Source organism: Cryptotermes secundus, unplaced genomic scaffold, assembly GCF_002891405.2.
Source record: "Cryptotermes secundus unplaced genomic scaffold, Csec_1.0 scaffold2192, whole genome shotgun sequence".
Lineage (NCBI taxonomy): Eukaryota > Metazoa > Arthropoda > Insecta > Blattodea > Kalotermitidae > Cryptotermes > Cryptotermes secundus.
In genome coordinates, this window is record NW_019726289.1 from 176434 (window position 1) to 194558 (window position 18125).

Consider the following 18125-nt stretch of genomic DNA (forward strand, 5'->3'; position numbering starts at 1 on the left):
CCCCCCCCCCCAATTCTTTTTGGTGGCTCGATATAGGAACGTTCAATTATGAAATCTGGTGCCAAATTTCGTCTGTTTCCCTATTGTGTTTACGGCTTGCGTATTTCTGGAATCCAGTTTCGCACAAGTATGCGCTGGCGAAGGTTATCGGTCGCCGAACCGTACGACTTGCTAACGCTTCTTCTGCTGGGCAAAATTCACACTTTAGTTTATTTATTCCTTTCAAAGTGGCATTTATACTCTAAGGAATCTCCAAAATAAAAGAAAACTATTTTAAAGAAAGTTTATGTTATTACTTTTTTTCCCCCTATCGTACAGGAATTTTCTTACGGAAGGCTTATTTTCGCTTCGCGGATCCCAGGGATGCGTTCAAACTCACAGCCGTTAGAGCCCAAACAATATCTACAATGGCAAATAAAAGGAATGCGATGTGGTAACATTATTATGGAATAATCAGTACATTACATGGGACACAAACCTTTCGTAATTCAGTTTCCAAGGCCCCCCCCCGGGTCTCCACAAAATCGTAATTTCCTTCATCCCTCTTGCTAGCTTAAAGAATGTTCAATAGATGAATTTTCGGGCGACGGCACCTGAACAACTAATATACATATCCTGTGTTACGAATTTTCGATATAATCAAACTTACCTTTCCCAGTCCCCGCACAGACTGACACCAGTAATGTTCTGTGCGATTTGCTGTAGCTTTAGCCACTTTGCTGCTTTAACCTAAAACACTTTATCGTGACTTATACAAGTCCTAGTTCTTTAAAATTATGTCAATTTTTTATCATATAGAACAATGTATCGGCTGTATCAACCAAATCCATGGTGCAGAGTTCTCCTTGAAAAGCTAAAAGTAGATTGTTAGTCCAGAAATCCACCGCCTATTACGGGATTAGTTCCAATACCGTGCTTCAAACAGCCCGCCACAGGACCCTGTCCCGAGCCAGATAAATCCAGCCTACATCGTTTCTTAAGGTCTACTTTAACATTCCCTAGCCATCCACACTCAAGTCTCCCAAATGTCCCTTCCCTTTGGGTTTCCAAACCATAATGTTGCGAGTTACCGTCTCTCCCATGTGTGCTACATGCCTGGCCCAGTTCATTCTCCGCAGTCTCATCGTCCCAATAACATCTCATGAAAAGTACAAATTACGAAGCTTATCATGTAATTCTCTTCTGCTTTGTTACTCTCTCATGACTAATAGTCTTGTAATACAAACGCGTACATGCTTTCCTTTAGCATTATTTATCCAGCTACATGTTATTTCAGGTTAGCATATCTCTAAGTAATGCCTTTAAATTAATTTAAGTAATGCCTTTAAATTAATTTAACATTAATGAATTCTCATATAACGAACGCCTTTCAAACAGGACACCCAACCCCACTCAGAAGAGTAGAAGTCAATGCATTCTCCTCATATTCAGCATTTATATGAATTTCAATAGAGAAATTATTCACCAAACGCTTCATCAACAAAGCGACGAATGAAATTACGAATCATGACGCATGTAAAGCGGATGATGTACACTTGCTTAATAAGTGATAACGGCAGGGCGGATCTGAACGTTACGACTGCATATCCAAACGTAAGGAGGTTTATTCCCGCTAGTAAAAGGAATAGAAACATGGTAAAACATTTGGACCGTTAACAGACAGGTTCATTAAGCCAGAGAAGTAAATCTCACAGTAATTAGGGACGCATACAGACTACTGATCAGTGTGATACACAACTGGCTGGCAGGTAGCGTCTTTCATCTCCCCCAAGTACTTATTCGAATTCACCTGTGAGATATATCTCATATCTCTCTGCCTCACCAACGTCCTTCATTTCGTCCACCCTAACCATTCTGGTGTAACAGTTTCTATATCTGGGAATCTACACAAAATAGATCCAAATGTACAGTTGTAGCTGTCAAAAGGTACCGATGCTACTTCATAACCTCAGCAGTTACATAAATAAAGCAAAAGAAAAATGAATACAATTAAACGTAAACAAGACAGTTATCACGTGATGGAGCAGCTATAAATCGAAATTGAGATTGATGATGATGATGATTCGCTCGATCGACTTAATCAGTCTTGATTTAAAGCAGATCATGAACTGTGCAAATAGCAAGAGACTTCTTCTCCACAGGCGTCAATACGCGAGAAAATCTGTTATTGCTGCTCAAAATCCTGAGATGAAGTTTAGCCCTGTAGGAATTTAATTTTAACTTCGGAATAATAATTTTAATTTGCAGAAACCATGTGGGGTGTGTGTGTGTGTGTGTGTATGTGTGTGTGTGTGTGTGTGTGAGACATGCCCACCCCAAACAAAATCACAGTATCACGTTCCCCTAAAATCCTCTTCAAAACTATCACCCGTCGGCAGTGGCAGTTTTCACAGAATAATTCTGTGGGTTATTTAACGACGCCTTCAGCAGCCAGACTACGCCGGTACGTACAGTGTCGAAGGGCAGGGCGATTACTGATAGGATCCGGAAGAACCCCGTCCTCCAGATCGAGGTACTGCTATCCTGACACTGAGGGAAACCACTACCAATCCTGGTCGTGATAGGCTGTGTTCCGGCCGATATTGTAACCGAGAACCTCTTGAATACGAGTCGAGAGTGTTTACGTCTGGTTTACAACAGATCCTGCTGCTGCTGCTGATGATGATGCTGATGGTGGTGATACAAAGTGCAGTTCAAACCAATAATCCTGTCCACGCTTTGCATCCATGTCTCTTGCTGGTTCAGAAGGGAGTTGAAGAGGCGATTTATTCCTAAAGCAGCAGTATTTTGCCCCTTACTACGAGAAGGCCTACTATCTTCAACTTGAGGAACACCAACATAACATATGCCCTCTCTCACATTTCTGTAGCCATTCTTTATAGTATGCATCCTGTTGTGTCCTCTTATATCCTATAATACGAGTATAATATATATATATATATATATATATATATATATATTATATCCTTCATTCTGAAGCCAATTTTTTTCAACCTTATTTGATTTTTAGCATACGCTAATATTTTTTCCCCTTTGGCGCTACAGCCCCAATTTGGTCCTTGGCCTACCTCCATGAAACTCTCCGCTTCACTTCGGTTTACTAAATCTTAAGATATTCGGTAGGACTCCTTGGGTGGTTGATCAGCTCGTACCTGTACACAAACGCTGGAAAACGCACATACACAAACAGCAAACATCCATGCCATGAGTGGGATTCGAACCCACAATAATGCCTCCAAAGCGAGCGAAGACAGTGCATGCCTTAGACCGCTCGGCTACCGTGACCGGCTCTAAATAATATTACTCAAAGCATATAGTTCTTACATACAGACATAATGTTCAGCCATATTAATCGTGGGTTTCCTAATTCAATTCCAGCATGTGTTAAACACTGTACTTTGATTGTCAAGCAGCGTTTCTGTCCACATTCATCACCAATGGTACCCATCCCGTAACTCCATGAAACATAAAGCTGTGCAGCTGATAAAGTATCGTCAAATGAAACAAACCATATAATTACCAGCCGCTGTCTCTGTTCACACTGTTATTTGTGGAACATGACTTTCCTTGGAATGCGGAATTACAGAACAGAGTATTCACTCGAGAATAAATGATTGGGAGGGGGGATATTAGAAAATGCTTTTACATACATAAAAGTGATTCGATAAACACTTCTTACAAGATATGTAAGATATTAAGCACAGAGTTCAATGGATTCTGACTCAACAGTATTTTCTTCCTTTTTAAATTTCACTTCGGAATTGGAAACCTGACGCCATTATATCACGGAACTATTCCCTACGACGTTTAATGCATATTAATAGATTATTTCATGGGTTTTATGTTTCCCATACGTTTTATACGTCAGTAAATAAGATCTTCATTATTATAAACATATTATAAAATAAAATTATAGTCTTCTTACGTCGCCTACAAGTCTGAATGTAAACACCACCCAACATAAACGGACGCCTTTCTGACAATTTGGAGCTACAAGGGATATATTGCAGAAAATATTTTCATTTTCGCGCATTAACTGTTTCTGGAATGTTGCCACATCATAATGAGTGACAGTTCCATGTTAGGGGCGGAGTTTTCATTAAGAAATAAGTTTCAGCATTTGCGAAAAGGGACCCCTTTCAGCTCTGAACTGCCTGAGCGGAAAAATGCAACAGGATATAAAAATGTCCATGGTGGGATAATACGGTCCTATTGCTGCTTCAAACATTCGCATTCATGGAGGGAGGCGCATTTATGATCATACCCATAAAATTGATCTTGCAGAACTATAAACACTGCAATTTATACAACGCAACATCCTCATTTACTCATTCACTAGACTAATCAAATAAATGCTTTTAAAAGTGAAACTACTGCAAAACTCACACATTACCGCAACGGTAAAATATTTATCTACTACGCTTATCTGATCCCAAAATACAATACACAAAGTATTTCTAAATCCTTATACGTGTTAATTTATATGTATTAATCTCCGTGTACTCAGCATAGGACAAAACTTCGATACGTGAGACAAAATGGAAAGTTGCAGCTACTGGGTAATGCAATAAAAATCTCTTAAACTATGAAAAGATGCAAACTTACGCCCAGAAAAATTACAATACAGTTATTCAATGCCACAGGTCCAACAAAGCGTTTTTAGAGTCTCTACACGAAACGGAATGTAAGTGAAGTGACAGGCTGCAAAAAAAAAAAACTGGACGAATTCAAAATGATGAAATACAAAAGGAACTTGGAGTACTATGAATGGTGTAACACGGTGAAGTTCGGAGACAGCAAGATGTTTCGGAGGAACATCTCGCCTCCACAGAAATATTCCTTTTAAATAAAACAAATACCATACAGGATTTCAAACATAAATGGATAGAAGAATTACACTGCGAATGAAGAATTAATACTTAAAAGCAATGCACATTATTAACACAGAGAGCCAGAAGATGACAGTGCCAGGAAGAGTGGACTGGTCCGTGGCAGTATACAGATGTATTAAATCTTAACTTAATCATATGCATAACATTTCAGCTAATTTCAGCACAAAGGACCGAGTAGGGCGACGTAGTGGTAATTACTAGTTAGTTACACTGTGGAGGCATCCAGTTCTAAACTTAGACGAGTGTTGTCCATCCTGTCGTCTGGTTTCCATCGTTTTCCTTGGTCTCTCCCGAACAATGTTAGGACAGTATATTGAACTGCGGTATGATAAACCCCTTCCAGACATTTGCCTTCTAACCACCTTCTCCTCATTGTTCTTGACTCTGTTTTATTTCTGTACCACAAGGGAGTCGTACTCCTGGGACAGAAACGGAACTAGTATATCTTGTCGCACTAGTTGTGAGGGGCAGGTGTCATTTACGCGTGCTATTAAAATAAAAATTCGGGCGAACAAAACGTTAAAGTTACATAAATGAAGTAGGGAAGTGATAATGTTAGAAATAATTAGGTCTGACACCGTTTGTGAACGTTTGTAAATGACAACCTGAGAGCCAACGTCCTTTCCGACTGGATACAGCGGATGTGGAACACCGCATGAAACTGAATGACTTAGGATTTTAGATGAAGTACGTAAGAGAGGAAGAAAAGCTGGTTGGGAAAGAAGGAAGTAAGAGATATTAACTCCCTTCCCCGAATCCCCCACAGTATTAACGAGGCGACTAGCTGAGAGAATAAACCGATGGTGCTGCTGCAGAACTGTGTACGCGACTGAAAGTTTAATATGGATTAGGAGGGAGAAACACTCCCCCACTCCCCACTCCACCGTTCATCATCCTCTTCCTTCTATCGTAATTTATATTGTAAATTGCAGCTGGCTTCGATCATACATAGCAACAGAACACAAGTAGCGAGTAATAACACACATGCAGCGCCAGGTTGCTTGCGGTAGTGGGCCCGTCCGTCCGGTCTGGAGGGCAGCGAGGTTATTCCGGGAGAAATTTCCTGTTTCAGACTGAATTCTAGTTTATAGTTTACCAAGTATATGTTCGTTAAAACTGGGTCCCCTTCCCATTAAAGGGAAATCTAAAGAAGTATTGCTTTCATCCGCCTTATCACAATGGATGCTGGACCCCTCTACACTTTATACTGCATGATTACCAGCAGGAAATCTTATCTTGGTGTCTGCATCTGCGCCAGCACTTCCATTAATTATACATCTAGGTTCTTCTTTAATTCTTCGGGATGGATCACGCTCAAAATAACAGTATTTCTATTGCTGCATCAAACGAGTGGAATATCCGCGTGTGTGTGGACAAACAGGTCTACCACAGGCTTCTAAATGAGAAATTGTAATGACCAGGGAGAGGTCACTGGCGAAGGACGAAACACTACCACAGGCTTCTAAAGGAGAGACTGTAATGACCACGGAGAGGTCACTGGCCAAGAACGAAACACTACCACAGGCTTCTAAAGGAGAGATTGTAATGACCAAGGAGAGGTCACTCGCGAAGAACGAAACACTCCCATAGGCTTCTAAAGGAGAGACTGTAATGACCAAGGAGAGGTCACTCGCGAAGAACGAAACACTACCACAGGCTTCTAAAGGAGAGATTGTAATGACCAAGGAGAGGTCACTCGCGAAGAACGAAACACTACCACAGGCTTCTAAAGGAGAGATTGTAATGACCAAGGAGAGGTCACTCGCGAAGAACGAAACACTACCACAGGCTTCTAAAGGAGAGATTGTAATGACCAAGGAGAGGTCACTCGCGAAGAACGAAACACTACCACAGGCTTCTAAAGGAGAGATTGTAATGACCAAGGAGAGGTCACTCGCGAAGAACGAAACACTACCACAGGCTTCTAAAGGAGAGATTGTAATGACCAAGGAGAGGTCACTCGCGAAGAACGAAACACTACCACAGGCTTCTAAAGGAGAGATTGTAATGACCAAGGAGAGGTCACTCGCGAAGAACGAAACACTACCACAGGCTTCTAAAGGAGAGATTGTAATGACCAAGGAGAGGTCACTCGCGAAGAACGAAACACTACCACAGGCTTCTAAAGGAGAGATTGTAATGACCAAGGAGAGGTCACTCGCGAAGAACGAAACACTACCACAGGCTTCTAAAGGAGAGACTGTAATGACCAAGGAGAGGTCACTGGCGAAGAACGAAACAGTCACCAACTTTCACATAAATGGGCACGTTTCGTGCATGCTTACTACCTAACGGTATTTACCTCGAAAACATATGGAGTGCCAATCAAATACAGGCCCTATACAACAAAAGACAACTGCCATATTAAAGACAACAACCTACGACTAAAACGCTTTCCTTCGCTTTATACTGACAGACACAGATTTGAAAAGGGGGGAAAAAAAAAAACATTATTTGCGATTTTGTACGGGCCCACCTTACTGGCGCCCATGTTCAATTATTGTTAGCTACAAAATATACAAACCTCTTACTGCCAACATAATAATTAGCACCGATTTCTTAGTGCCTAAAACTAGTTTTCTTGGTATTTCCTTACATCACATTGAAAAGTTTTATTTCTCAAAGATTAACATATGTAATTCCACCACATAGATTGTTTTTGGTGGGGGCGATTTCGTGCATATTAAAATAAATTAAAAATACGTGGATTTTGGTGAAGTCGATACGATTGAAATGACTGAAGAAAGGGTCCCAATAGCTGTCTTATATTCCAGCAATTGGCTTACTGTCACCCCTAGAGAAATTAACACTTCAAAATCCTAAGCCTTACAAGCTGGAGCGAGAAGTTGGAAGGATTCGTGGATTTCTACAGATATCAGACATTTCTGTGAATACAACTCACTTTTAAAATACCTTCACCTCTCAATTTCTTTTTCGATATCACCTACGAAATTCTTCATTCGTTGTCAGTCTTTTTACAAGAAAGAACATAAGTTCGACAAAACTGTCTTGCAACCTAGCCCAAAAACTGTTTTATAGAGGAGCCAACAATGAGGATATTTCAATTTGTGCGGCTACTAGCATAAATCGGCATTTCCTTACGCCCGTAATTTATTTAACCTTCATATAAGTCAAGACTTAAATACAAGCAAGCATTTTTATGTAACCTGAATATAATTTTATGCAAGTACCCCACTCAGGGCATGGATGTTTAGTTTGTGTGTGTGCGTTTTTCTGTGTGTACAGGCAGAGGCATTGCGACGAGCTGATCACCCGCCCAAGGAGTCCTACCGAATGTGTAAGATCTAGGAAAACCGAAGTGAACGGAGAAGTTCATACAGGTAGGCCTAGGCCCACTGGGGCTGTAGTGCCAAGGAAAAAATGTACGGCAACCGCTGTCGTGATACGGGCGGCTCCAGGAGGATGTTAATGTATTGAACCTTTTATGACATATGGGCTTATCTCCGGCCCTACGAGTATGGCTGCGTAGTTGAAGTCACGCCAGTGTGACACACACATATAGATGGTTTCGTCTAAGTACTGACGACAATATTATTCGTTCTGAAGAACGATTCTGTTCCTAAAGTGGCGGTGACAGTTCTGATGATTCAGCATAATTCAATAAGAAGATTAGAAAAAAACAGATTTGTAAGTACACATCTGAATAAATACATTACGTTCATTATTCCATGCGACATGCGGTTACTATCCCCCCCCCCACATACTTAGGCATCTTCATCCCAGAAATTTCCTACGTTCATAAAACTCGTCCTGTCAGGGATTTCTGTGAGGACGCTAGTGAATGCTAACACCGCGACTTAAGCTGCAGACGGACGACAAGGAGAGGGTTGCATGTACAATGCACCCAGTCGTGCCAGCTTACGTCATTAATCAACAGGAAAGATTTTCGACAGATTGTCACCAGCACTCATCGGTTGGAAGTGAAAAGCAGTTTCCTCCCCCCAGCTCGTACGGCGGACGGTCGGCGAGAATATGACAGGAGAGTAGCACAGAGAAACGGTCGCAACTGCAGAACCAGGATATGAATATACATACATTTACAAAAACAGTGATCTTAAGGCAATGCAATTTCCTGTGTTTCTACATTTCCATTTGCTTACAGCCGGGTATGAGATACATCAGCAGGACCCACTCAGAGTCGCTTAACATCTCAACAACACCTCAGAGTTTAGAGTATGTGTCTTATACTTTATTTAGAGACGCTGTTTGTAGCTCAGCCTCTATAGTGTCGACTGAATGGATAATAGTGAACAATGCTTTGGGAAATATATGCAAGGAAGCGGTCGTGGCCTAACAGGAGGGAAAAAACCTCAGGGCAGTCGGTTTCCCGGACGAGATTCGAACACAACATCTCTCGAATACAAGAAAGAAACGTTCCCGTTTCAACCTCCTTACTCGGTTTCCTCGATCTTTATGTAGTGTCTATAAACTATGATCAGTTAGAACAATTGACAGCTAAATATGATTTTAGTATAGATTATTTTGTGACTGTCAGGTCAGCGGGGTCGTTTTAAATAGCACCACGAGGCCTTAGTACAAAATGACCTATCCCTGATGCAGGAAGAAGATACTGGTGTTTGAAATCCTCTCCAAAACTGTACTCAGTTCCCTTAAAGGTTTCTGTATTTCAGCATCCTGTTGAAATTATTCACGTTAGCGTCCATTTGACTATAATCCGTCTAAATTGCAACACTCCTTATTTTGCACTTCAATACACTTGCTAACACTACATGTTTCGGCCTCAAACGGCCATCTTTAGGTGCTTTTTCCTTATATTTTACGTAAATGACGACACCCTGAGTGAAGCAAAACAATAAGTAACAATTTATAACAAATTTTATCTCATTTTAATTAAAAAGAAGACTACAGCGTGTGGTTTTTTTTTTGAATTGGAACAGTGAAACAGTGCAGCAGTTTCGACAAAATTTCGACACAATCTTCACAATCTTAATTGAATATCTGTAAAAAAAAACTTTAAGATGGCCGTTTGAGGCCGAAACGTGTAGTGTTAGAGTGTGTATTGAAGTGCAAAATAAAAAGTGTTGCAATTCAGACGGATTATAGACAAATAGGCCCTTAAAGGTTTGTGTGGAGGTTTCCCGAACTCGGTATATTTCCATTTCGCTTGAAACCCTCTTCCCCGCTTCTGCAACCAGCATCTCGTTTCTCCGCTACTTCTCCGCACACTCGCCAGCCCCATATTAAATCCCATTAATTTCTCACATCTGGCATGCCCCATGGGAACATGTTAGTAGTGACCTCCATCACAATAAAAATCTCTTGCACTGAAGCCCGACGGTTGCTTAGCTGATGTGCCTTCTTTCTCGCTTTTTTTTTGTCTGCTTCCTTTTTCTGTTACTTATTTGCATATTTTCGTCTTGAAAAATGCACAGAACTCCACACAAAAATATTAAATAAGAATGGCTGAAGGGTAAAAGGCGTTTTTGTTTTATACGTATATCCGCTCTTAGCATTAACAGTAGAAGTTTCTGAATGCAAATGTGGCATATAGAACTTTCCTTAAATTCAATTCAAGTTGTGTGATTCAACAGCGCAATTAATCTCCTTTGACCGACGTGGCACTGAGCCAATATTCCTAGGAAATGCCTTCCGCACACCACAGAAAAAGCTAGTGTGATTTCGAAATACATTACACAAGGAATTCGTAACAGATTTTCACATACACACACAAAAAGAAATCTCTTTCACTTGGCAGGGCTGTAAATATAATTCTAAAGCGTGCAGTGCAATCCCCCCCCCCAAGTATCTCTTTCTGATCGACTTGGTTAATCATCTGTGTTCCTAATGAGCCAATAGCTGGTCTACACCTAAGTGTAGCGACTCACTACACGTATTTATCTTCCGGCAACTTAATTTCGTGTTTCCAAACTAGTAAAGGTATAGTTTTGTTGGCAGGATTTGAAGTTCTCACAGCGGTGTTTATGAAGAATTCTCTTTTGGGATATAACGCCATGTAGACCGTTGAAAATCAACCGACGTTTCGGTTGAACATTTCTCCTCTACTTCAGGGTTGAAAAATACGCCAAGCAGGAAACCAGTATGAAGCAGAGAGAAAGTTCTGCTCTGTGTTATATCCCTGAAGATACAACTGCTATTTTCTTCTTTTTCCTCTTCTGCCTTCTTCACATGGGATAGGTGCTCTAATTTCAGTGTGACAAGTCTGTACAAAACTGACTTTTCCACCCATTCCTGCATATTGGTCTTCCCCTGTGCGTGTATGCTTATGACACTTTTTGGGACAACGTATCCTTGAATTCAGCATTCGTTGTCTCTCATTCAGTTGACTGTATTTACGTCGTAATCAAAGCCTGCAGTATGAATCTGCTTCTTATGCAAATACTTTCCTTAAAATACCCACAATACAGTCTGAGAAACCTCCCACGTACAGTTCTCCATGTTGTCATTAGCCGAGACATGTTCACGAGTCCCTTAGTTGGAAATGGAAATATATCCGCTCTTCAGTCGCCCATCGTGTCCCTTATTCCTGACTGACTGATTTGTTACGCACGCTTACGGCCCTAGTCTCGTATCTTAACCTAAATGTCAAGTATTTGAAGGCTAATGCTCAGGAAAATGTCATTTTCCAATACATGGCCTACACACGGACTTAGGGATACCGTATTTACGAGAAAATATATTAACGTCAAAGACAGCAGAACTAAATAAGAAAGTTGAAATAAATTGGATATTAAGCCCGAATAGAATAAAGATCAAATTTGGAATGATTTGGGAATCTGATGAGCAAATCTCTTCCGAAACCAAACAGGAGGAATATAATATAAACATGGAATAATACCTAATGACTTCTTTAAGCCGTAAGTAGGATTTAACTGGCTGCGAATCAAGTCCAATAGCGAGTTGTCAGGTTAGCGGGGTAGAACCTTTCCTTTAGTGTAACCACTCATGCAAGACTTTTAATACATTTAACTTATTTTTACAACGAGACGGTTTAAAACACTAAATGTAGTATCTTAAATATGGAAAATAAGCCTCAACAAATCTAGGCAAACATGTTTCCTGCTGGATCCATATTCATTCACCTTTTCTCTGTGTCACTCTCTGATGGATTTGAGCCCTTCTTGAGAAGCCGCCAATTGTGCAGCTACTCACGACTTTCCCAGTATTTTATGGGCCCCGAAGGTTTATTACCGTGTTCACAAGAGCCTTCCGCTGTTCCATATCCTAAGCCAGATCAATCCAATCCATTCCATCCCATCATATCTCTCTAAGATCCATTTTAATATTGTCCACCCAGCTACGTCCTGGTCTTCCCAGTAGTCTCTTTCCATCTGGCTTTCCCATGAATATCCTATATGCATTCCTCTTCTCCCCCATACATTTTCTCTGTGTAAACAGATCATTTCCGAAAGACAGTGTCCTTCTTCCCTTCATATTTCTTTGGGCACCGAATGACTCGAGAAATTAAACTTTGCGGCCTGCTACTCATCTGATCCTGCTTCTGCAGGCCAACACCACCACCACAACGCTCTAGTCCTGTATTCAAGAAGTATCAGGTCTGCTTTTACCGGTTCTCACGGTCTCTTCGCTTGCAGATTTCTTATATTTTTTCTTCTACCCTGAAGATGGAGGCGATACGTTCCTCCGAAACGTCGGTTAACACCACATATACACGGTGCCAAATCCCAGAAGACTGCTTTCTTCATAGTCACCGCCGTGAAAGCCTCAAATCTTACAAAGTATGCAGTTGTTCTGAGGTTCTCCGCCATTTTACTGAGCCCCTAAAATAATTACTAATTGACCATCCCATGAATCCAGACGAATGTCAGGATATTAACTTCAAAGCAGGCCACGGCCGTCTCCTTCTGAACTCTCACATACTCACCATTCTTCTCCTTGGACGCTAAATAATCTCTGTATCTCCAGGCGGGCTTGTTACACAACTGACGATTCAATCATATCAGTCCTATGACAATGCCACACTGGCATACATCACTTCCTCCACATTTCAGTATTCCTTCCTCTGACTCAGCTTGCCTACCTCACGGACAACTAACTGCCGTGCGGAAGGTGAAATTGATAGCAAATAACGAGCTGTTTATTTATTTTTTTGCTTGTTGCTAACTCTTAGACCCTGAAGATGAGTTACTTCGAAAAACATCTACGGGACTACGTGGCGTCACATGGTAGTTTCATAGCCACCGCTGAGAGAACCACAAATCCACGTGAACTTGAGATAGAAATTATTGAAATCTATCAACAATGGTATGATAATTCATTAAAACGTCACTGAACAACTTCTGTTATTGCGACACGTTACTTACTTACTATAACATGACACATGGGTTTAAGAAAATAAGTTCTCTTTCATATAAACAGGCCTAAATCAATACAGTTTATAGCATAAACCTTTGCATCAAAGATTCGTTGTTCTTGTTGATTCGACTGCGCTTGTGATGCCCTTACGGTCCCTACTGAGTTAATTAGTTCAACATACAAACAGTGGACATAACACACTCTTATTCTCAGCGTACCATTTCCAAAGATATTTTTCTCGTTTCGAATCTTTTGACAGCACAATATTATTCTCTGCGAAGGAATATGAGAAACTGCACCAGACTCTGTGGTTTATTATTATGCATGAAGAACGAGAGGGGGAGAGAGTCAAGAGACGTGCAATGTGAGACATATATCGTCCTTATAATAAATTATTGAATACTTTCCGCCCCCTAAAAGTTTTAATTATATTTCAAGGCGAAAGGCAAACCATACCAGGATCTGTCATAAAGAACACAAGGCACATACATATAAGTCTATATACACGCACACATGATGGTTACGAATGGGAGAACAAATAAACAACACACGAAGCCCCCAAGAAATGAAACACAAAAAACAGACGAGTGAAATATTTACAGATTAAATTTCAGAGTGCAGTCTAAGTTTCTATATTTGTTACAACTTCGAACTAGAAGCAGAAGAGTTGTCCATTATCAAGGTCACTCTACAATAAGCTCATATGATTTCAAACCAGGGGACCTGAATAGTACGCAGTGTCGCTAAAATGGATTAAACAAACCTCCTCGCAACTTGTATTCATGTTCCCTTCGTCAGCTGATGATATGTACATTGGATGGAAGAATAATTAAATATGCTTACCTATGAAGTTGGACCGACTCTGTAGCCCAGTGGTCAAAGTCCCTGCCTACAAATCCTGAAGTCCCGGGTTCGATTCTCGGCGCTACCAGATTTTCTGAGTAGTGGGTCTGTAACGGGGTCCACTCAGCCTCGTGAGGATAACTGAGGAGCTACTTGAATGGAAAAGTAGCGGCTCCGGTCTAGAAACCCGATATTAACGGCCGTGGGGATCAATTGCGCTGACCACGTGACACCCTCTATCCGCCAAAGCTGGCACTAACTTCGTCGACAAGGGGCGGTGCTCGGTCTGTATAGTTCGCTTGCGGACTCAAGCCACGCTGTTTGTCTGTTTGTTTGTTTGTGTGTTTTTTTGTCCTATGAAACTGAATGACGCTGAACTACGGAGGAAACAGGAGCTGTGGGTCCGGTATCTACAGTTCGAGGTTCCTGCCGTTATGAGACATGGTCCAAAATTGCTACTTCCATATATTACTCAGCCCATCCAACATGGAAATCAAAGTTTACACGATACTACAATGGATACAAGATATACTAAATACACGAATCATGGTCAGGCATCGAATAAAGTAACAGTGCGGCCGGTGTGAGACTTTTAGGTTATGTCCGACACCTCTAAGGCAGACAAAATCTGCAGCTAAGTAACAATTCCCTCCAAAACCAATAAAAGTGATTCCATCCTGTGACCACTTGCCCATGACTGCAGCAGGCTGACGCACGAGCTAAATCGAATTTTACTGCTGGACTGTAAATTTACATTTACATTATCTAAATCATACGTTATCAGAACAAGATTAGTAGGATTGGAAGGATGCCATAAGAACATATGCCTTAAGGCTTCCACTGGGAATCGCTTTATTTTTACCACTAGCATAAAGTTTGCTAACATTTCAACGCGTAACTGTTAGAAACAAAACTCATCAACTTAAACAGTAGTGGAAAGGCTAATTTATATTAGGATACTAAACTAGATATAACAACAATATGCCTTAGCGGTGCTGTTATCTAGAGGTTGCCTATAAAACTAACTTCCTCAAAAATATCTAACCTCTCGTGTTCTTGAATTTCTTTCAATCACTACTTTAAAAAACCGTAACAGTCGGTGGATGAGTGATTTGGCCTTAAGTAATAAAATAAACATAGCCACTTTATGAATTTCTGTAACAGCTATATTTCGACATTACGGCCTTACACTCCATTTTCCTGCGCTCATTTCGTGAGGTTTCCTTGCAATAATACGCAGCCGCACACACATACTCTGTATGGTCTTAAATGCAACAAATGGGCGCAACCTTCCAAACAAACGATTCCTGTTCCAAGAGACAGTTTCCACAGCCCCTGCACTGATCTCCTCTTAACACAATAAGTTACTGCCACAATGAAATTATTTTGTGGGCAAAGGTCAAAACCGCACTGCTGACTGCAGCATACGTACTTCTCACTGCCACCTGGCGTTCTTATACGCAACTACCAACGCCTATGACGCTTACTTAACTACACAATGGCAAGGTTTTTATATAGACCAGCTATCTTCTGGGACCGAAATCATAGACTGGGATTTTCAGAATGCAGATCACCACGGGTGGATTATGATAGCCCCATACTGAAGGCTACCATATAACCCGCAAACAAAACGGAAGAGGTACATGAATCTGTCGCCTAGACAAGTAATTGTAGGCCATATTACAGTATCAAATATAATTCGCTATTACAGCAAGCGTCATGTATTCGTTGTATACAGCTCGGGGTAAAATGGCCTAACTGCAGTATCAACTATAATACCGCATTACAATCCACGTCAGGTACACCCGCCATCTATAACTCGATGAAAAATTGGCTGAACTACAATATTAAATATAAGACCGCATTACAGTGTACGTCAAATATTCAGAATCTACGGCACCGTTTGAAACGACATGACAACTATTGTAAAGTACATTAATTTCAAATGAAACATCTCCCAGTATGAATTTCACGCCCTCTGAAATAAGCTTGCCTTCTAAAAGTCATAAATACGAGTTTCGAGGCCTGATTATTAATACAAAAGATGAATTATACTATTTTCCAATCTCACGATTATCCTATTGTTTCAACTACCTAAACCCTTCCCCCCCCCTATTCCTTCATCGCTGCTCTTCTTGGAACCATTTTTCATCCATTCCTTTCTGCTTCCCCCACCCCATTTCCCCTGTTTTAAATCCTTGTCCTTGGCCAACACAATAAAATACTCGACAGTCAAGCTAAGGAGAATGCTGGCCTTTTGAACTGCGAGAGAAACGAATTAAGGGTCAGAATTCTTCTGAGTTTCCCGCAGGCAGAGGTCACTATTTCCCCTCACACCTCGTTTCCACTTCTCCAGAGCAAATAATAGTACGAGTCCCGCGTAAAGAGGATGTTTACGCAGAGAAAGGTAAGCCTAATTGTTCCATCTGTCAACAACGATTTCATGACAGCTCTGGGCAACATAAAGCCACAGCTCCAATGAGAACGTATAAGCAAATGCAAAGTAGCTATGTGTAGCTAATACAACGTTAATTCTAAGGATAATATGTAGTTACAAATATGAATACACTCACAGTAACGAACCACGACACCTAATATTACACCCAACAACACGCATTAACAACTATCCCTAAGTAAAAGTTCAGGTGCCGATGACGGCGGCAACGCGGTCTCAGGCATGAACTGTCTACCCCCGCTCAAACACTAGGATCGTGGGTTCGAACTCCACTCAAGGCATGGATGTCTGTGTACGTTTATTCCGTGTTTCGCTGCCCAGTGTGTGCAATCAGCGGCCATGCGACGGGCTGACCCCATCCAAGGAGTCCTACAGACTGTGCAAAAAGATCAAGATAGTGCAAATCGAGCTAAGTCGAACAAAAGGGCTGTAGAGCCATAGATAAAGAGAAGATGTAGGTAAAGATGTCCCTGTGCTTAACTAATTAAGCACTACGCCATGAAGATGTATGGGGGAGTGGATGTATAGATCCATATTCCCGAGTATCTACTGAAAAGTAGCGAGCATTGAAAGACAAGACTATTTTGTGACCAAAGAATGTGGCTCGATACTGACCTCTTATTTCCGCTGATTTTGATTAAATCAGATCTGGTAACACTTGCCATTCCCACGAACACAAATAACGAATTGGATGCTGTGCTCTATTTGTGAAAGCCGATTATGGCTGGCATGGCGCTGGGATAAAAATCATTCACGGATTGTCCTGCCAGGAATTTGTTGGCATGGCATACAAATATCTGTCCGTGTGAGAGGTTGCAGGGTCTTGGAAAATGAAACTAGCGTGGTAAGTACTGCTTCGTATTACATTACGCACTTCCTTAAGGATTGCAGTGTTCCTTGGGCGAGCGATGTATATTAAACCACCAAGAAATGCTGCGTTTATATACAGCGACTGTTCATCATTGCAGTTACAAGCAACTGTAAGCGAACCCTACACATTCACATTAATTTCACATCTTAACCCTCAAGAATTGCCTCAATGGTCACCTGGCCTATCAGCCCATCTCCGTCTAAGTCTACAAAGCCGGCCTTTATGATTTTCCGAAAAATAAAAACCTAACATAGGGGCCTTGCCTTTGTAATGTTTCGGCGTACGAATATGTCCGAACGGTATGAGGGAAATCACAGATGAAGTGCGAATAATCGATTCTCCGCTGAGATCCGATCCGGATACGACTAGAACTAGACACGTCACCGGAATGCCAGACCGCTTACATGTATGGAAGTTCGTATGCAGGATTGTAACGGACAGAGAGAAGACATAAGCGTCAAACAAACGTATAGTACAAAGGCTGCAATATACAACACAGGTTATGTTAAAGATGATTATCAAAAGACACACGCGAAAAGATCAAAGAAAACATGTAGCAGTTACAGTACACAGAAAGCCGTTAGTTTTCCTTTATTGGAGTTTGCAAGTTAATACGATTACTTTCAAAACTGAGACCCCCTCTAGTATAACTCCCCACTGTTTTCTCCCTCCCCCCTCTTTAATGAAATGAAAACACGAGACAACTAAAATTATGTTTCCTTGCAAAACAGAACAAAACTGTTGCATG

At 41.1% G+C, this 18125-nt stretch overlaps 1 protein-coding gene across 4 annotated transcripts in view; it reads right to left on the reverse strand.

Moving 5' to 3' along the window:
• LOC111864186 (zinc finger protein castor homolog 1) overlaps positions 1–14073 on the reverse strand; it is a 183393-nt gene extending 169320 nt beyond the window's left edge. For all 4 annotated transcript variants that reach the window (XM_023851255.2, XM_023851254.2, XM_023851257.2 and 1 more), the window contains exon 1: positions 14052–14073. The gene's annotated coding sequence lies outside the window, so the exon portion shown is untranslated. The remainder of the gene's footprint in view (positions 1–14051) is intronic.
• Positions 14074–18125: the final 4052 nt, after the last annotated feature.